Raw genomic sequence first — 22186 nt, forward strand, 5'->3', positions numbered from 1 at the left:
TTATGATAACCACAAATTCTTACTGAATAGTCACAATGGTAGGTTTAAGGAATTCAAATATGATTAAGACCATATCACATATTGTCCTTTACCTCACATTGTCACAGTAATTAACATTATGGTAAGGGCCCAGGGAGAGCAACAAATTGAGCCTATAAATAAATTAAGCCAGTAAACAGAGTTAAAGAAGGAAGTATTTATGGAGTTTTTATGTAAAGGTCTTCAAGGGGTATAACTTGGGTGTGTCTGTATATATGTATAGAGAGAGATAATTTAAAACAGAGAGAAGAGCCAGAATAAAAACTGTTATTTGAAAGTTGATCCATTGTTTACAGAATAATGTACATAGGTGGAAATTACAATGTTAGGCAAAGAAAACACTTAGTCAGTTTGTTAAGATAGCAAGGTCACTTATAGAGTGAATATCTATACTTGGGTAATTACAGTGAAGAGGGAATGGACAAGCAGATTGCTAAGATGCAGTTACAGATAGATACATCTTGGTAAGTGGATGTGACAGAAAACTTAAGATGACAAAATAATTTTACTTATGATGACTGATACTAGAACTTAACTGGTAGTGGAATGAAAAAATACTGGTGTTATTCAAGATCAGAAATGATCCTATATAACAGGGTAGTATATTAAAAAACTAACAAAATCAAACAACATAAAGAAATAAAAAGGTAGGTAATCAAGAGTCAGAAAGAGGGGCTTGGGCTGTAGTTCAGTGGTATATATATATAATTTTTTTCTTTAAATAAAAAAGAGAGTCAGAGAGGGCTGGGATTGTGGCTCAGTGATAGTGCACTTGCCTAGCATGTGTGAGGCACTGGGTTCTACCCATAGCACTACATAAAAAAATAAATGAAGTTATAAATGAGATGTTGCAAAATCTATTTTTAAAAAGCCAGAGAAATTCACTGATAAATGAAATTGATTTGGCAGGAAAGCTGATGGAAGTTAAGTGACTTGTTCAACATCACATTCATCCATTCATTTTTGTTTATTCATTCAATGATTATTGAGGCTTATTATGTTCATGATACCAAGCTATTCGCAAGAGACACAAAGAAAATTCAAACTTGGTCCTACACTTGGAAATGTTCTAGTGTGGTATAGAAAACTGGGTTTTGAAGGCAGAACTTTAAGTCTGGTGTGGGTTTTGCCACACCACCCCTTTTGTGTCCCATCTCACCAGGTCCACTATGACTATCCATTTAAAACCAAAGGTAGATAAACCAGCATGTTTTCCTCTTTCACTCAATGTTGACACTATAGTTGATCATGTGTAGTTTTTGTGCTTGGGCAAGGCCACTTGGACTTTCCATGTTGGAACACCCATGGGCTTCTGAGCCTACTACTCATCATGTCTGTCCACAGAAAATGTCAAGGATTTATTATAGCTTAATGTATAATAAGTCAATTTATATGTCAATTTCAGCCCTTTATGTGAAGGGTCTGTTTCTATCATCAGCGAAGGAGATGTGCCTAACTTTTATGCTGATTTCATTATGTAGATGAATAAATGATAAATTCTTGAAAAATTATGTACTTGTTAGACAAGCATTATTTTATTTAATTTTCATTAAACACAAGGTGGGGATGTGGCTCAGTGGTAGAGCACTCAGCATGTGTGAGGCCCTGGGGTCAATCTTTAGCACCACATGAAGATAAATAAATAAAGGTATTGTGTCCATTTACAACTAAAAAATATTTTTAAAATAAATAAATAAAATATATTCATTAAACATGAAATGCCTCACTCTTTAATGTATCTCCATATAGAGAGCAGTTTGCAAACTGAAAGTATGCATTAAAACTGATTCTCAGTCTTTCACTGTCTTTATGTTCATCGTCCTTAATCTATCTCAAAACACCCCAAGGTGACTGACTCTGATTCTTGCTTATTTGACATCAAAATTCTTGAGAGCCTGTCTTTCACAGTAATATTTAATAATTTTTTAACATTAGGTCATCCTCTCTGACTTTTTACTGTTTTTAAAAATATTTAAAAGAATTTTTTTTAAAAATCCCATTTTCTTCCAACTCTTGCACTGATTTCTTCCTGATTGTGGGATCCCAGTCATGAACTTTCTGCCCAAGATCAATTCTAATATCTTTCCTCTAAAATGTTCCTGGAGGACTCCAAAGCTCTTCTGTTTGTTTGTTCTTAATACTTTTCCCATTTAGGGATTTATTTATAATTCTTTCTGACTGACATTCAACTTATTTTGAACACAGTGTTTGGACATCAATTAACAACTTCCAATGACTGTCATTTCAAAAGGGACTTCCAGGAGAGAAATGTCAGAGATCTCATCTTTCTCAAAGTGACGAATATAAAAAATGTGTGAGAACTTTCATAGTATATTCACACCAAAAAATTCTGCTTTCTGGAAATGTGTTCATGTAATTCTGCTGGATGATTTTGCATAGACCTTGTTTTACCAAGTTCACTAAGGTATCGAAAAAAAGTTGTAGAATTTTGAGAAATGGAAAAGAACTTAAAGGTTTAAGAGTTTGAATCGTTAATTTTTCCTATGGTCAAACTGAGGTCAACAGAGAAGTGGGGATTTTCTGGATTTATGGATTCCATTGGAATACTGGGTTTAGAGCCTGAATTTTCTGTTTCCTTCCCTACTGTGTATGCTTCAATTCCTACCCCATCTCCAATCGCACTCCAAATATCACACTTGCTCTCTCTGGGTCTTCCTACTTCTTCCACAGGCCAAATCATATACAATATGGATGATTACCAAATATTCTTATAAGTAATTCAAAGATATCTTATGATCATTATTTCATCAAGGCTGTTTAATTCTCACAGCCAAGACAATTCATCTTTTATTTCTAATATTTTTAGTAGGTATAACATACTCAATAAATTTGTGTTTAAAAATATGACCCCTATTTGCCAGTTAGTGCGCTCAGTGATTGTTTACTACGTTATTCATGAAATCCAAGACTGTAGAATATTGTAGAAGATTTTCTACAAAATAAACACAGTTTGATTTAAATTGGTTTCTTCCATTTAGTCTTACTTAATTTTACTTAAAATTTGATTATAAGACCATATATACCAATGTTTCAGATGTAAAAAAAAAATAAGGAAAACATAAAATGTAGTGCCACTTACTGTTTAGTAAGTTTGAGTTCTTAAAAATATAAATATGTCTGGTTAAATTGTAACAATGAAGGGTTTTTAAAATATAAAACCTAACAAACAAAATTTATTTTTTGCCAATTTCAAATGATTTGAGAAATTTATTCTTAAAATTTATTTCAATTTAACATAACAATTTGTTTCCATGAAACTTCTTAGATATGCTTATTAAAATTTTTAATTAAATGTAACTTTGGATAATTTAGATCACTTTAGAGATTATTTTGAGGAATTTCTTTTTTAAAAAATTCATATTAAATGTAACCAATTTCAATACTGATTTTCCCTAAAGTTTTTAAATAATTTGTTTTCTTAGTAAAGCAGAAATATTTCTAGGCTAACAAGGACAGATTTGACTTTGGATTTTATTCTTAAAAGTACAGAAAATGAAAAGAAAAAATAGGTTATTTACAGAAAACATTATCTACATATATAGATATGTACGTATCTATATGTACATATTTGATGGCAATAAAGATTTTCAGTTCATGATGGCATCTCAGAAGCAGTTTTCAGAGCTTAGTTTTATTTCCTCAGAATTTAATAATACCCTAAGATCCTTCTTCATTCTAGATCTTGAGAACCAGATAGTACTTTAAATGTCCCATGTCTACAATTTTATATAATAGGGGTACATCTGCAGGCATACTGAGTATTATTCCAGGAGAGAACGGAGTGGCTTTTGTAAGGAAGCTGAGGTACCTTAGTGCAAAAGTTAGCTGAACTGGCTTGTTCTTCTCTGTGGGAACAGCTTCTTCCTCTTTATCAGCATTACTTTTTTGTGACAACTTAATGTTTCCATTTTCAAGTTCTCCATTTGCAGAAAATTTCACTCCATCTTCTGCACAAGGTATTACAACAACATCTCCATTGTGACTAAGGTCTTGGCATATATGTACATATTCATCAGAAGGCATCTTTTTTTTTTCTTCCTAAGGTTTTATTCTTTCTGTGCAAGATGATTGGAATTTTCTGTCATGCTTATACCCTTTCGCATAGGAGCACCATCTCTATTCTTTTTAATTTATTCTAAATTGTTATACGTGATGGCAGAATTCATTTCATATTACACATATAAAGCACAAGTTTTCAAGTCACTGATTGTACACAAAGTATTTTCACACCATTCGTGTCTTATACATGTACTTAGGGTAATGATGTCTAACTCATTCCACCACCATTCTTGCTCCCTTGCCCCCTCTTTCCCCTCCCTTCCATTTGCCCTAACTAAAGTTCCTCCATTCCTCCCATGCTCCCCACCCCCATCACCATTATGAGTCAGCATCCTCATATCAAAGAAAACATTCGGCCTCAGAAGGCATCTTTAACACACAGCTGTACTCTTGTTTTAGAATTCCAAGTTGTTCAACATCTAAATCTATTAACTTCATTTCATACTCGGAAACTTTCTCTTGATTTGGTCCTTCAAATACTAGCGCCAGGGTGTACACATTATCTTCAGCACTAACGGAATGATGACTTCAATTGCTTGCACATTTTACTATTGTGGACATGCGGGTGAGGTTACATCCATGGCCAAGTGGCAATCGCATGCAGTGGTACCTGTGGAAGCCCTGAGTACAGAGGAAGCTGCACTGAGGAGACGTGGGACAAGTCCATACTCTGCAGGTTTACATTGCCAGAGTTGATGTCCCAGCAAAACTCATTCAAGGATGATATCATCCTTGCATGGGGGCCATGCTAATTCTGTCTCATTCCAATTTTAGTATATGTGCTGCTGAAGTAAACACAACAATTTGTTTTAATAGAGGCTTACCAAAGACCCTCAAGAAGGGGAATAGAATGGATTATGTATGATTTGCCAAATATTCATTTATAATTTGCTTTAAAAAGTACCACCCATGGCTGTGGCTCATTGGTAGAGTCCTTGCCTAGCACTTGTGAAGCACTGGGTTCCATCCTCAGAACCACATAAAAATAAATAAATAAAATAAAGGTATTGCGTTCATCTACAACTAAAAAAAAATTAAAATTACTACCCAAACCTTGGTAATATTTTCAAAACCTGATTACAGACTAAAATTTATAAATTGACATTTGACTTAGGAAACAAATATTGGATTCTATTCATGCCTCAAATATTAATACTGTAAAATTCAAACATCAGTTTTCCTCCAAAAAGCCAACTTTGGCTACTATGTGGAATCCCTCATTATTCTGTGTTTTAATCACTTTTTTAAAGTATGTCTTTGGGACATGATGATATTAAGAGATACTCTTTTCAAATTCTTTACTTGAAAGAACATTTTCTCCTTTGGAATTTTTCCGATCCAAAAAATTCTAAAGTCTAGGAATCACAGATGAAGACACACAGATAGTAAATTTGGGTTGCTTGTACTATGAGTGTATTAGAAACGTAGGTCATTCCTTCCTCCAAGTAGTCCCTGTGATTTTATAAATGTCCATATGGTAGAAATAGGTTTTAGTTTATGGCTTGTATGAAAATGTACAGAGCTTGACTGTAGGCATACCATTTTTAATGGATTTTTTATGAGGATGTTGTAATACAAACCATGTCCTAACACTCCCAGTATACTCCCAGGCCCTGTGTCCCAAATAGCATTTAATCAAGTTCAACTAATCTGTTCCCATGATTTCAAGATTCAATGTAATTATGCTTAATAGATGACACTTAATGTTCCCTCCAAATCCTAAAGCAGCATTATGGATTCCAAGAAGCTGAAATAACAGCTATTCATGCAATCATTATGCCACAAGAAAATAACTATTGAGGAACTTCTGTGCTCAGAGTTATGGGGGAACACAGGAGGGAATGCAGATGTCATAGCTTCTCAAAATGTTTTCAGTTCCTTAATTGTGATTACATATACATAGGTAAGTATAACACATTATCACATATCAAGGAAGAAATAAGGGATTAAAGGAATAAAGAAGCAGACTCCATCAAGGCAGAGCCATTTGTATTAAGGATTCAAGGTTTACCTTGTTTATCACCACTTGTCAATACCCTGTATAAAATAAAATATGATCTTGGCTTTTCCTTGATTAAATAGACTAATAAACAGTTAAAATTGTTATATTTGTAAAGTACATTATGAATAGCATCATTGTTTTCAGAAAGCATTAATTATAGATTGGAGATTATATAAACAGTTAAACCTAGTAAACAAGGTACTTATGATCTTAAAAAATAAATAAAAGAAAGCATGATAAAGGAGGATAAGAAATTGTATGCTATAATATCAAGAATAAAATAATTTGCCTATTTCTTAATGACCACAGCAAAATGTGTTTTTCGAAGACTTTTTGAATCAGAAAAGTGTGCCTATAACATAATCTTTCTAACAATTTAAAGTGGTGATAAACCTAGAAATAGAAAAGAATAAAAATTGCTTCTGAATAGAAAATGCTTAAGACCAGCAGTATTTATTGATATTTTGTGCAATAAAAGAAAATAAAAAATGCAATTACCTCAGCTATTTTCTCAGTTAAAGTTGTTTTTAAGGAAAACTTCTTAGAGCAGTGGCTAACCTGGCTCCCACATAAGATGACTTTTTATGACATTTTCAATGTAACTTCGACGCATGTACTTTTAGTCTAAATTATTAGCCTGGACTACTTTCCCTTTACCCACTTCAGACAGCATTTTTCAAGAAATAAACACATATAGCAAAAGTGAAAAATAACATCACTTTCTATTTCTTCATTTATAGGAGGTTGGACTTCCTTGGATTGCTGGAACTATAGATTTTTTCAGGATGCATGCTTCAGAGGGAAGTCAAGTGATATTACTTTTCTTTTAAATTACCAGCAGACTGAAAAAAAAATCATTAGTTCTAAATTTCAAATTCCGCCTATATCTTAAGTTACACAAAAACACCTTGCTGTTCCCACTTTTTTTAACAGACTATATGAGACTGAACAACTCTTGATTACCATGGCTAAATAGTCAGTTTTTTGAAGTATTTCCTATGCAAATAACCTCCTGTGCCCTGCACAGTATAGAATTTTTAAACCCAAATAACAGGTGTAGGATTTAAATAGAATTTAAAAGGAGGTGAGGAAAATTATTTCAATCTATTTCATCAGAATCTTTTCTTAAATTAAGCCTTCTATTTTCACGTTTCCTACAGAAAGCTGAGGTTGAAGTAGCAATAGTGAATATATAAGACTTAACAGTGAAAATTGTCATCTACTGAATACATGACACTGCGTCGGGAAGATCAGATTGTTCATTTATTTAATACTTATGGAGCACTCACTGAATATCTGGTATATGGGAGGAATTAGGAAAAAGAAGATCTGTGCTCTCAAGGAAGTTATATTTCATGTCTCACACTTCCTAGTGTCCTCTCCTCTGCTGAATGTCATAGATATGTACTGAGGACACTCATAATAGAAAGCACCACCAATGTAAAAAAATACTTGAGTGAAACAACAATAATTAATTCACTAAAATGATTCCATTAACTTATGTATTGATGGAAAGGAGCTTTATTCCAAATGGATTTCTAAATATATTTTAAAGTCTCATGCTTTGAAAACCATGCAATATAAGGCTTTTTAATAACTCACAGCTTCATATTGACAAGTACCTTAATTATATGCAGTAAAGACTTGAGATGCAGAGTATTCAATGATGCAAAAATATGTGCATAATCAGCAAAATCATTGAACCTAAATATCTCACTAGTAGGACATTTTCTCTTTTAGGTTTCTATGAAATGTTCTACACCAAATGTTTTTAAACTTCTTTTATTTTCTGCAAAATTCTGTGATATTTTATTGTTTTAGGTATTCTTTAACTTTCCAACTGCAACTTGAGGACACTTGTGTCACTAAAACAAATTGTAATACTCAAGTTATCCAGCAACAGAGATTCTCTGATATTAATTTTCATTTCTCATTTTTGATACCTTTTTGCTCAGTTCATTTCTTTTAGGCTCTTGACATATGAGGAAAATATGAGAATGATAATAAACTCATATTAGTTAATTATACTTTTATTGGGATAAAGAAAAGAAAAAGCATTAAGATGGATTAATGAGCACTCAAGGTGTTTCATTTTTTAACCACACCCCAAATTGCCATTGACTCACTGAGATACATTGCTGTTCCTCAGACTTTTTATCTTCAATTTTATTTAACTTTAGAATGCATGTTTGTAATATAGAACAATTATGGATAAACCTTGCATTTGTTTTTAAGTAAGTATCACTTGTTGGTATAGTATTTATTTTGAAGAGACCTGGAATATGTCATCTAAAAATGTTAGGTAACAAAATAAAAATAAGTGTCCAGTGATAAAATTATTTCAAAATATAACAAAAAAAGTTATATTAATCAAAATACAAGAGTATTCTAATAAAAAATAAACTATAGACAAAAGGAACATTCAGAATAGAGAATCCAGAATTAAACTACACATTTATGACCAATTAAAGTATGCCAAGAACACAGAAAGAAAAGATAGTCTTCAATAACTGGTGCTGGGAAAACCCAGTATCTACACACAGGAGAAAGAAATTGGACCCCATCTGACTTCATATGCAAAAATCAACTCAAAATAGATTAAAGTCTTAACTGTAAAGCCTAAAACAAAAAATATAGGGGAAAGTTGTATTACATTGATCTGGGCAATGATTTTCTGGAAATGACCCTAAAATCATAGGCAGAAAAAGCAAAAATAGAAAACGGGGTTGCATCAAACTAAAAAGCTTCAATAGAGTCTAGGAAACAGCACAATGAAAAGATACCTACAGATTGGGGGAAAATATTTGCAAACCATATATCTGATTAATGGGTTAATATCTGAAATATATAAGGATCTCAAACAACTCAATAGCAAACAAAAAAAAAGACAATTTAAAAATGAGTGAAGGATCTGAAAAGACATTTCTCAAAAGAAAACATGCAATGGCCAAAACGTATGTAAAAAAAATGTGCAAAATAGCTAACTATCATGGAAATACAAATTAAAACACAATAAAAATTTCCTTATACATTTTATAATGGATATTATCAAAAAGACAAAGGAGAACAAGCATTGGTGAATATGATGAGAAAAGGAAACTCTCTTAGGTTATTGGAAGGAATGTAAATTCTTGCGCCCAGTATAGTAAACAGTATTGAGGTTCCCTAAAACCCTAAAAATAGGACCATATAGATTTACCAATCCCACAACTGGGTAAACACCACAAAGGAAATGAAATCAGTATGCAGAGACTATTCACATGATGTTAACTGCAGTATTATTTGCATTGGCAAAGTTATGAATAGACCTGTGCTCATCACCAGATGAATGAATAAAGAAGATAATAAATATGCATAATAATGTATATAAATATTTACATACATAGAAAACATGTATTTACACACACACACACACACACACACACACACACACATACACACAGAGTAATAATTTAGCTTTAAAATAGAATAAAAAATAGAATGAAATTCTTTCATTTACAAGAACATGAATGAACCTAGAGGATGTGATGCTAAGTGAAATTAGCCAGACACAAAAAGACAAATGCTGTGAGACTTCACTTATATAAGGAATCTAAAAGTGTCCATATTAAAGTATCTCATAGAAACAGAGCAGAATGGTAGTTGCCAGGGGCTAAGAGGTGGGGAAAATTAGATGCTGGTCAAAGGGTATGAAGTTTCAGTTACATGGATTAAGTAATTTCTGAGGACCTACGTACTGCTTGGTTAGTGTACTTAATAATACTATACTGTGTATTGATGTGCTAGGAGAGTAGATTTTAAATATTATTGCCACAGAAAAGGTAATATATGAGGTGATGGATGTGTTAGTTTGTGGCGATCATTTCACAATGTATATGTTCATCAAAGCATCCTGTTGAATATCTTATATCTATACAATTTTATTTGTAAATTACTTCAATAAAGCTAGAAAATATTTTTAAACCAAAAAAAAAAAGAATTAAGAAATTTCTAGTGTAAAAGAACAAGCTTTTTTTTTAAGTTGTCAGCCTCTCTCACATACAACAACATAAAATCTGAGTCTTAAGTCCTATAGCAAAAAATTAAATAACTAGAACAAATACAGTCAAATGAATAGGAGAAAGTGGATGTAAATTCTGGTTGGCTTGTGAGAATTCATATTTTCTAGAAAACATCTGTTATTTCATACTTTTTAAGAGATTTATCACTGATGCAAGTCATAGAAATGTGAATGTACAGTAAGAAAAATGACCTAACTGCTTTAGAATGGCGTGATTGATAAAACTCTTATCTTTGTAAAAGTGATTTTTTGAGGTTTGGAGAAAAAGAAATCTAGCCTCTGTAAGCATTTTGCAGTTATAACATTTTACAGCAAGTCAAAGCTCTGTTTGGAGAACTTCCCCATGGTTGGTATTTATTAAACCTAAAAGTTAAAATTGCTTTCTTCCATTTTATTGGAGTACAAACATTTTGTGTTATTTGTCAAGATAACTTTATAAGATATCTAGAGATGATAAATGGGCTTGTGATGAACTACTACTGAAGAAAAGCCAAAGGGACTTTGGTTTCTGTCAAGTATAAAGCATGGCATTCTGGATGGCACAGAGTGGTTTCTTTCTTCATATAACTCTCTGGAGATTGAATCTGGTGCATTCTAGCCATGTTTGGCTAGCTGAAAATATAGCTTATGTTTTAGCTCTCAAAATCTCTTCACTAGGAGATAATTAAACTATGCATTTTAATAAGAGTAGTTTATTTTCATCATTAAGTAGTTGAATTGAGAATAAATTGGGAAAGAATATTATAAGATTAAAAAACGAAGAGTAAGACTTCCACATTATTATCTGATTATATTCCTAAGGAACTAAGAACAGCCCCATTTAATTTAAGGAAGATGAATTGAGCACCTCCCAAATTGCTGGGCATTCCTCCCCTCCCAGTGTTATGTGGAGGTGGTAAAGCCTGCAGGTGCAATGAAAACCACAGAAGAAAGCAGGTCTAGCTCCCTGGAAGAAAGAGAGGAGAGGGACATTGCAGGCAGAAAGAAAGCACATGCAAAATAAGTTAAAACCACTGGGAGAGGAAACATTCCAAGCTTTCTCCTATGTGTAGATGTGTAATTATTAAACAAGAGCAAAATATTAGCAAATCAAATGCAGTTATCCATAAAAAGGATAAAACATCATGATCACATTGGGAGTTTTATAGAAATGCACATCTGGTGAGACATTTTATTTTTAAATGTTTCACGATAAATGTGAAAAAAAAAATCCTCCATCAGTAAACACAGCAAATACATCTGACCAAATTCAATATCCAATCATGATAAAACCTTTTGGAAAACTAGAAGAGAGCATCTTTAAGAGAACAAGAAGCTTCTGAAAATAAAACACATGCATACGAGTAAATGGTATTTAGTGATGAATTATTGAAACTCTTTACTCTGAAATCAAAAGTCCGAAAAGCGTATTCACTCTCACCACTAATATTCAATATTACACTGCAGGTCATAATCATTCCAGAGAGGAATAAAGACTACCTTTATTTACATATAGCTTGATTGAATACATAGAAAATATAAAGTGGGCTGGGAATGTGGCTCAAGCGGTAGTGCGCTCGCCTGGCATGCGTGCAGCCCAGGTTTGATCCTCCGCACCACATACAAACAAAGATGTTGTGTCCGTCGAAAAACTAAAAAATAAATATTAAAAAATTCTCTCTCGTGCTCTTAAAAAAAAGAAAATATAAAGCAATATAGTCTATATTAATCAATTTTAGTTAGTTTAGCAATTCCAAAAAATCAATGTATGAAGTCATTTTTCTTTATATATACTAGCAATAGCAAATTAAAATATAGAAAATGAAATTTTAAGTGGATGCCATGTACAATGGCATTATAAAATTCCAATATTTCATGTAGAATAAATCTAATGGAAAATTGGGAAGATCTCTATCCTGAAATCTCCAAAATTTGCTCACAGATTTGAAGATCTAAGAAATTAATTTGATCCTTACCAAATTAATCTATAGATACAATACAATTCTAATAAAATTCCAATAATCTTTTCAATCAAAAATGATGATTATTTTTTCTAAAATTTAATGTGCAAATACAAAAGTCAAAGAATAATAAAGCAACCATGAAGGAATAAAAAGTAAACTTGACACAACTAGACATTAAGACTTATTCTAAAGCCATAATAATTAAGCAATGAAATAATAGAATAAAGATAAACTTATAGACTAAGGGTAGTAAATGTAGAATCAATAAATAAATTTACACATGTATTGTCAGTTGATCCATAACAAAAGTGACACTACAAATAGAGAAGGGATAGTCTTTGTGGATCCATTGGTTCTCCCTATGGAAAGCAATGTTCTTGACTCCTTACCACATATCAAACATAAAAATTAATCACAATTAGGTTGGAGATCAAAGTACACAAATATTAAGCTTCTACAAGTAATCATAAGAGCATATTTTCATTATGTTGGTGAAAGTAAAGTTTTCTCAAAAATAAGAAAAAATTAACCATAAGGTAAAAAAATGAAAACATGTATTTCATTAAAAGTAAGAATTTTTGTATATCAAATGCATCATTTGGTGTGTGGAAAAAAAACACAATGTGAAAGAAGATATGTACAATATCCAAAGAGTCCTTATCCAGAATTTGTAAAGAATTCCCACAAAGTAATTAAAAGAAACATGCACACACACACACACACACACACACACACACACACTTGCTCTCTCACGCGCGCTCTCTCTCTCTCTTCTCCCTCTGTCTCTCTGTTTCACACATACACACATCTCACAGAAAATTCAACAAAGAAATGAGGAAAACCTTGAAAGAGCACTTTAGAAAAGATGAAATACAAATAACCAAAAACCCAAGGGTATTCAACCTCAGTAGTCACTAAGGAAATGAAAAATAAAACTATAGTGATATCCCAGTAAATCAAACACACAAAATGATGCAAATAAACATGTTGACAAGCATTGGTAAAAAAAAAAATATGTAGAAGAACTAGAACTCTTACACATGCTAATGCAATATCAGAAAAATAATTTTGAGCAAAAATAAAGCCAAATAACAGAGTAAATGGTATGATTATAGTACAGTCAAAAAGGAACACAACTAATTTGTGGTGTTATTGGTTGGATATTCTAATTTTAGGAAGGGAAAGGAAGTGGGAAATTTCTCCTTCTTGGCAATAGTTATGTAGTATGTTCATTTTTAAATGTTTTAAGCTCCGTATTTATTATCTGAATGCTTCTGTGTGTTTGTTATATTTCAATATAAATTTCACTTACATAAGAACCACATAGAAAAGCCTTGGGCTTCAATCATTGTCTTAAACTTTTCCCCAGCCTCAGGATTGAACACAGGTGCATGATCACACACTCTATCACTAAGCAATATCCCCAGCCCTGAAGTTGTGAATTGTTTTATGAACAAAGACTAATTCATACCTCTTATTATTATCTCATGCGACTGGTTGGTTTTATTCTCATAGATTTAATTAATTCAATGGAAGCCATTAAATACAGTCATGCATTGCTTAAAGATGGAGATCCATTCTGAGGAACCAACGCAGGATTGTTCCAAGATATTCAAACCTAATGAAATTTTCCTGCTTGGATTGTTTTGTTGATTCCTTATTCCTTTATTTTTTCCTATTTCCTGGTAAACAGTTTTAAGTTTTATGTCTATACTTGGTATTCTATCCCTGCCCTATCATTGCATTTTAAGAACAGATAACTTTCTAGTTTCATAGATACAAAGACAGAGAAAGAATTTTGCCCCAGAAAGGACCACACTCAGAGTTCCACCTATATCTGGTTTAGACTATTTAGATGAGGAGATTTCAAACTTTTAAAGTAATGACAGAAGATGAAATTTTGAACTTTGATGCTTTAATGGGTTAAGAATTTGGGGGATATATTTTGAACATAATGAACATAAATGAGTATTTGGAAGCTAGAGCACACACTATGGTAGACAGAATAATTACCACTCTAAGATGTCCACTTCCTAATCTGTTTACCATATATGCCAAAGATGATTTTGCAGATATAATTAAATTAAGCACCATAAAATTTGGAAATATCCTGGATTATTCAGGTGGATCAATGCAATCATTGATTACAGAGAGACAGAGGAGTTCTTCTAACAGAAAAAACAAAAGCAAGACAAAGAAGAAATGGTGATGGATTCTAGTAGTAGGAATGACACACTTTGAATATTGAAGAAGGTGCTCTAAGACAAGGAAGGCAGGCTACTTCTAGATTTTGGAAAAGGCAAAGAAACATATTCTCCATTGAATTTTCCATAAAGAATGTGGCTAACCAATACCTTATTTTAAACTTACATCTTCCTGGTTTATGAGAATGAGTCTGTATTGTTTTAAGCTACTAATTTTATGGTAATTATTTGTGGCAAGAAAAGAAGAATAATGCATTCATTCATTTCATTAATATTTAAAAAGCAACTAGTATATCTCAGATATTGGTGGTTGCTGGACATGTAGTAGTAAATCAAAATGTGAAAAGGAGGGAATGCTTCCAAGCTCATCTTAGGAGGTCAGTATTAGCCTTATACCAAAGCCAGGCAAGAATATGACAAGAAAAGAAAAACACAAGCCTATATTCTTGATGAATACAGACATTAAAATCCTCAACAAAATACTAGCAAAATGAATTTAATAGCACTTAAAAGGATTCATCATGCATAAGGAAGATTTATCTCTGGGATACAACAAGAAGGGTTCAACATACATAAATCAATAAATATGATTCTTAATAATAAAAAATGAAAAACAAACATGATCATTTCAAGAGATACAGAAAAACTTTGACTAAACTCAACAGCTATGATGATTAAAAAAACTCTCAAAAATTAAGTATTAAAGTAATGTACTTCAGCACAATACAGGGTATTATGACAAGCTCACAAATAACATTTTGCTCACTGGCAAAAAGTTGAAAACTTCTCCTTTAAGATCAATAAAAACACTGTCACCACTTCTATGTAACATAGTATTGAAAGTCTTAGCCAAAGCAATTTGGCATGAAAAATAAATTAATAAAAGGTACTCGACTAGGTAAAGAAGTAATTAAATTTTCTCTGTGTGCTAATGAAATGGTCTTTTATATTTATAAAATCCTACTTATTCCACCCAAAATATGTTAGAACTAATATGAATTCAGTGAAGCTGGCAGGATAAAAAAATGTTAACATACAAAAATCAATAGTGTACTATTCACTGTCTTTAAAAATTAAGAATACAATCCCATTTATAATGATATCAAAAAATATATACTCAGGAGTAAACTTAATCAAGATGGTGAAAAATTTGTATACTGAAAACTGTAAAACATGAAAGAAGTTGAAGATAACACAAATAAATAGAAAGATACTCCATGTTCATGGATTGGAAGTATTAATATTGTTAAAATGTCCATAACCCAAAGCAATGTTCAATTTCAATGGAATCTCTATCAATGGAATTTTTATCAGAAATAGAAAAAAAACACTTCTGTAATTTGTAAAGAATCACAAAAGACCTCAAATAGCTAATTTACTTTGAAGCAAAAAGAAAAATAGTAGAGGCATCCTGCTACTTAATTTCAAAATATATTGCAAATCTATACTAATCAAAATAGCATGGAATTGGCATGCTATTTCAAGAGATAAAGAAAAACTTTGACTAAACTCAACAGCCATGATGACTGTTATTCAGCTCTTTAGTCACTATGACCAAAATACATAACAAGAAGAACTTAGAAGAGTAAAGATTTATTTTGGCACATGGTTTCAGAGGATTAGTTTGTGGTCACTGGCCCCAAAGCAGAAACATCATGGCAGAAGGGAATAGCAAAGAAAGCTGTTCAGCTCATGGCAGGCAGGAACCAGACAGAGAGGGGGTGGGAAGGGATCAGAAAGAAGATAAACCCTTCCAGGGCATTCTTCCAGTGACTATTTCCTTCTACTAGGTTTCACCTGCCTCTAGATCCCACCTCCCAGTAGTTCATCAAATGGATTAATCCACTGATGAGGTCAGAGCCCCTAATCATGCCTAAAAGTCCACTGCTGATCCTTTCTTCTTAGGGGACCATGCTTTCAACACATGAGACTTTGGGAAACATTTCATATTGAAACCATAACATTGATTAACATATTATTTTTTCTTGTATGTTCTCATCTAGCCAGAAACACTGGAATAAATACATATTTTTGCATATGTTCAATTTTATATGCTTTTAAAATATCTACATGGGAAAATGTAGTAATAACAGGTAATGATTATGCTAATCACTGTTCTAAGCACTGTTTATATATGAACTCATTCAATTCTTACAAATGGCCAGTGAGTACATAATAGATGAAGAAACATTTACAGGTGAGATAAGTGTGGTATGGAACTATAAAGCAATCTAACCAAGGTCACACAGCTAGTAAGTGGCAGAACTGAAATTCAAATAAACTGAGAGAGTCTGGCTCCAGACCTGAATTTTTAAACCACCACTCTTATAGCAGCTATAGAATTTGAATTTGCAGTTTTACACAGATATCGATCTATAAAATTGAATTTGGAAGGGGGGGAGTGGGAAACAGTGGCATAGAAACAAAGTAATAAAGTTTTCCAGAAAAAGATAATATTGTCAGGTGTTGGTTAATGTTGAATAGGAGGATTAACCAAAGTGCCTTGATTTGATCTTCTCATGAATTTTGTGTCCCCATTTTCTGCAGCCATATTTATTAATCACTGTTTCTGTGTAACGTGTCAGGACTTGGCACACAGTCTTTCAAGAGTTTCAATATATTTGAGCAGCTATCACTAAGCCCTTCATGTCACAGTCACCAACTCTCATATATATTTTGGCTTTTGTTTTTATAATATTTTCTAAGACAGAGATAATTTATTCTGCTTTCTCTAAAATTTCCAAAAATATCGTGTTCAATGATGTACTTGGAATTAACTCTTGTCATGTATTTATTGACATAGCACAAGGCCATCTATCACCACAGATGCCACTTCAGCAAAACTAGAACCATCATTTAAAGTGTCAGGGTACTGAATACATGCAACCCTTTCTACGTAAATACATATTTCAACTAACGGTTTTAGTAAAACATGCTGTTTAAAATTTTAGAATTCGCATCATATCTATTATAAATAAAATTTCAAACTAAAGATCATCACTATTTTTTTATCTGTCCCTTGTATGTTGTACAAGTATGTCCTTAATAACTATTTGTTGCATGAAGCAATGAGGCATTCTATTAACTAATTATTATTGTCTTAATTTGAGTAATGAACAATTGTTAGGATTGTGATTATGGGTTGGTAACAACCTCAGCATAAGAATGACTTTTGTCAGTATTATTTGCTAAATATGGATGGAATCTTATCACTTTGTTCTTACATCAACATTATTCCTCTGAAATTTTCACCAGTTTCAGTAATTCTCTAATAATTATTGTCACCTGTAGATATATTCTTTAAACACTTCTCCCAGAGCCTCAGAAAAAAGAGTGGACCCTTCATTCTCAAGGGCTGTTTATATATATATACTCTCATAGGACCACAAAAAAAATTTTAGAGAAACTATCTGTAAACTTACAGAATATATTCACTTGTGTGACCACTTGACTAATATTTGTATTCCCCGCTGAAACAAAGACTACACAAGCAACCATGTCTATTTTTGTTCACCATTACATCAACCAGCTAGCACAATTTCACTGCACAAAGTGTATGTATTCAATGTATAAAAAGAAAAAAAAAGTTAATTTAATTTTAATGAGGGTTCATGTTGCAATCCTGAATTTTATAACAAAAAATCAGGTGAATCTGATCCAGGTAGGGTAGGTATGCTGCTGAAAAAATTCATCATCAACCTTAGAAAACATCAACAGTGAAACAATGTTTTTCTCATTGAATTAAGATCAGGAAGCTACAAGCTGAAATTCTGGTTCTTTCTTTCTTACATGATTTTTTTTAACAATTGTTTCTTCAAAATGTTCCTACAAGTTGGGAACCAGACATTTTGAAAATTGAATAATCACCTTGTGACATGCTACACTTCTGTTCATATGTTGTGAGGCCCTTAATGACTCATTTACTGCGCTGGCCAGTTGCACTTTCTAATGCTCTCCAAGGAGTGATTTAAAGATAACGTGAGATTTAGTGTTCACTAAACTAAAGGAGACAGTTTTGAAAATAAAATTTGAGACTCTTTTTTCCCTCTGTAGTTCCTGTTTCTGTATCCAAGGACGTTTAAGTAAACATCTAAAACTGGCTTTTATAATGGTAAGAGAAACTTGAATTTCATTTACATATTTACTGTTCACATACTGCTGTGCTGGTAATAGCAAATGCAGAGTTTATTCAAATAGTTGTCTTTGAAACTCATATGTGAGTTCAAAGAATATCCAGGTGCTTCTGAGCCCTTTAGCAGACACAAATACACACAAAACGAAAATTGGAGATGGATGCCTGAAATACCCTTGGGCTATGTAATACTAAATTATACCTGAAAATTCATTCTATTCAACTCAGCAGGCTGAAGTAGCTCATCAATGTGATAATTATAACTAAATATGAATAGAAAAGGAATTAGGAGGACAGGACTGCTGTGCATACTAGTTTTGTAGACAGACTGAAATGAATTCTATTAATATATACTTAAGATATTTTATGCACATTTAAATTGAAATTAATGAGGAATTTTGTAGCAAAAAAATTGATATTATCATTAGAAACAAAAGTATATATGATCCATAAATAGAAATTTATATTTAGCTAGTATTTTTTATAAATCCATAAACCATCACAAATCTTAGTATTGGTCTGTGTCATTTTAAGCACTATATTTTTAAACCTAGGTCAAATCATCTTAATGTCTAGCCCAATATTTTCCAGATCATATATGTTTATGTGTGTGTGGATGTGTTTATGACATAGTTTTATCTATTTTTAATTGGCAAATTCCTCCAGGTCATTCTAACCTACTTGATTTTTTTTCCTGAAGAACATTTTCCAAGAATATCCTGGACCTTAGGTTGGTGTAGATACATAATTCCAATAGCTTTATGCATTGGTTGGACTCTAAACCTGGCATTCCTTGCCTGTCTTTAGAATGGCAATATGTGCCTCTCTAGAATTCTTCATCCAAAAGTGGGTAGGTGACTACCAAAATACATTTCATATATCAAGATTATTCTCCCATTTTCTTCACTGGAAAAATCAGGTTTGCCCAAATAATGATAGTAACCTCAGAAATTCAAATGGAGATTAAATCCTAAACAATATTTTCTCTTCTCTGTTTTCTAAATCTGGTTTCATGGACATTTACTTGTTCAGTACATGAGATAGTGGTTTTATGAGTTAAATATGACTTTCATAGTTCACAAACTTACACAAACAAACTCTGCTTCTCACCAGCTTTGCAAACTTGACACTCGAGCCTCAGTTCTGTTATCTTTAAAATGAGATAATGACTCCTACCTCACTTGGCTGTTTTAAATTAAAGTAACATAAATAAGATTCCCAACACAGAGTAAACACTCCAGACTTATGAGTCCATTCAGCTTCTATAATTAACCAGTGAACTATTTTAATTAAATACCTCATATGTATTAAATCTTGCTTATATTATGAAGCTAACATTGGTGGACTCTAAAGACAATTATGATGATATTTAATACAGGATCCCAACAAGAATTAAATACACTCGTTAATCCAGAAAATGCAAGGCATCATCTTACTGTAGAGAGCACTAAATCCTATAGTTCATTCTTTTCCGCTGTCACATATTTCTTAGCTGGGTGACCTGCCCCTATTCATGCTCCACTAGCACATTTACGTAAAAAGGTAGAATTCCATGTTCAGGTGTCTCTTGGTATCCACAAGAGATTGAATCAAAATCCCTCTATGTATAGGAAACTCTGGGATGATAGAGTCCCTTCATATAAAATGCAGTGGTATTGACATACAGCCTACACACGTCTCCAGTATATTTTAAATCATCCTTTGATTACTTAAAATATTCAATACAATGTAAATGCTATATAAATGTTATTCTATATTGTTTAGGGATTAATGAAAATAAAATATCTGTACATGATTGTTTTTCAAATATTTTTGATCCACAGTTGGTTTAATCTGAAAATGGCACGAGGAAAAAAGAATAATAAAACAGGAAAAATGAAACCAGATGCTCTAGTTCTGTTCTAGACAGTCTGTCTTCATCTGTCTTGGGAGCCACTTGGCTGGTCACCATCATTGTCCTGAATCTTTGCTAAGAGTCTTCTTTAGCTTTTATCTGACCACTGATTATGACTCAAACTCTGAAACACTATTCTATTAGTGTAGGTCTGCAACACACCTCTGTGTGGCTTTTAAGACAGGGGACAGGTAGATGATGGGTAGATGGAGAGATCAATGATAATAGAGTCTATGTATTCTATTCCATAAATTCTGTTACAGTAAAATTCTACACATAATTTTCATAATCTACAGAAACTAATATATACTGTCAAGGGTCTTTTGATTTCTCACCATTATTTTATATACATTTATCCTTAATCCTATGACATGAAGATTACAGTTGTGGGATACTGAGGAACTATTCTTCATAAACCAAATATCTCCAGGTAGCATAGTACTGCAAATCCTATACATTATGCCCAGCTAGTCCACTTGACTAATATAGCAAAATACCATAGATAGAGTGACTTATAAACAACAGAAGTTTATTTCTAAGAGTTCCAGAGGCTAGGAAGCCCAAGATTAAGACCTGGCAGATTCAGTGCCTGGTTAAGGACTGCTTTGGCAATCATAAAAGGCAACTTCTTGCCATGTCCTCCCATAGTAGAAAGGGCAAGGGATCACTCCAGGTCTTTTTAATAAAGCACTAATCACACTTGTGAAGCTTCCGCACTCACGACTTAATCACTTCTCAAAAACCCCATCTCCAAATACCATCACATTGGGGATAAGGAAGGCTTCAACCTATGAATTTAGGGGTCACAATTATCCATGCCATAGAAACACAACCCCAGTGAACTCTCATTGTGTTTGCATGTCTGTGAGATAATTTGTTGCAGACAATAGTACCTTTTATGTGGCTATCAGGTCTAGGATCATTTTAAGTAGAATTTAGCCAACATTTGTTACAAATATGTTGAAGAGATATAAACTGTTCACAAAAATACAAGTAATTTTCTTCTTCTTCTCCTCCTCCTCCTTCTCTTCCTTTCTTCCTCTGTTGGGGGTACTGGGTATCAAATCCAGGGTGCTGTACCACTGAGCCACATCCCCAGCCCTTTGGGTTTTTTTCTGAGACACTCTCTCAAAGTTGCTGAGATTGGCCTCAAATTTACAATTCGGCTTCAGCTTCCCTACTCTTTGGGATTATAGGTGTACCCCATCACTCCACCCACATAATTTTAAGTGTACTCTTTAGGAAATCCAAGATTAATTGTATATGCTTAATTTACTTTTTCAAGCTTTTTTTTAAAATAACCACTAACCATTTTAGATCTCTTAAAAAGGACTGAATTCCAGCCAGACTCAGTGACACACACCTGTAATTCCAACAGCTTGGGAGGCTGAACCAGGAGGATGGAAAATGCAAGGCCAACCTTAACTAGTTAGCAAGAAAGACCCTGTCTCAAAATAAAAAGCAAAATGGACTCAGGTGTGAATCAGTGGTAAAAGGCCCCTCGGTTCATCCCCAGTACCAAAAAAATAAAAAGGATAGAATTCCACTGTCCTTAAAACACAGTAAATTCATCCAAATATAAATGGGAAAAATAAGACTACTAATAAAAAATATAGCTGTTTAAATAATCGAATTTAGGCTTAAAAAAGAGATATGAGACTCAAATTAAGATTGAATGAAAACCATATAAAGGAAAAGCAACAAAAGAGAGAATAATTAAAACAATTACCTCTAAGGAGATTCAGTGAAAATAAGATCAATTGTAACATGAACTATAAAGGAGAAACATTTTAGTTTTGTTTAATATTTGTAAGTAGTAAATATTTCAAAAA

General features: G+C 32.7%; 1 protein-coding gene and 2 pseudogenes across 1 annotated transcript in view; 1 reads left to right on the top strand and 2 right to left on the bottom strand.

Annotated features, from left to right (window-relative positions):
* Ralyl (RALY RNA binding protein like) overlaps positions 1-22186 on the top strand; it is a 322124-nt gene that overhangs the window by 128639 nt on the left and 171299 nt on the right. The gene's annotated exons all lie outside the window — the stretch shown is intronic.
* Positions 3718-4849, bottom strand: LOC143382317 (proliferating cell nuclear antigen pseudogene; annotated as a pseudogene).
* Positions 4825-4917, bottom strand: LOC143382452 (U6 spliceosomal RNA; annotated as a pseudogene).

Source organism: Callospermophilus lateralis, chromosome 16 (assembly GCF_048772815.1).
Source record: "Callospermophilus lateralis isolate mCalLat2 chromosome 16, mCalLat2.hap1, whole genome shotgun sequence".
NCBI classification, from domain to species: domain Eukaryota; kingdom Metazoa; phylum Chordata; class Mammalia; order Rodentia; family Sciuridae; genus Callospermophilus; species Callospermophilus lateralis.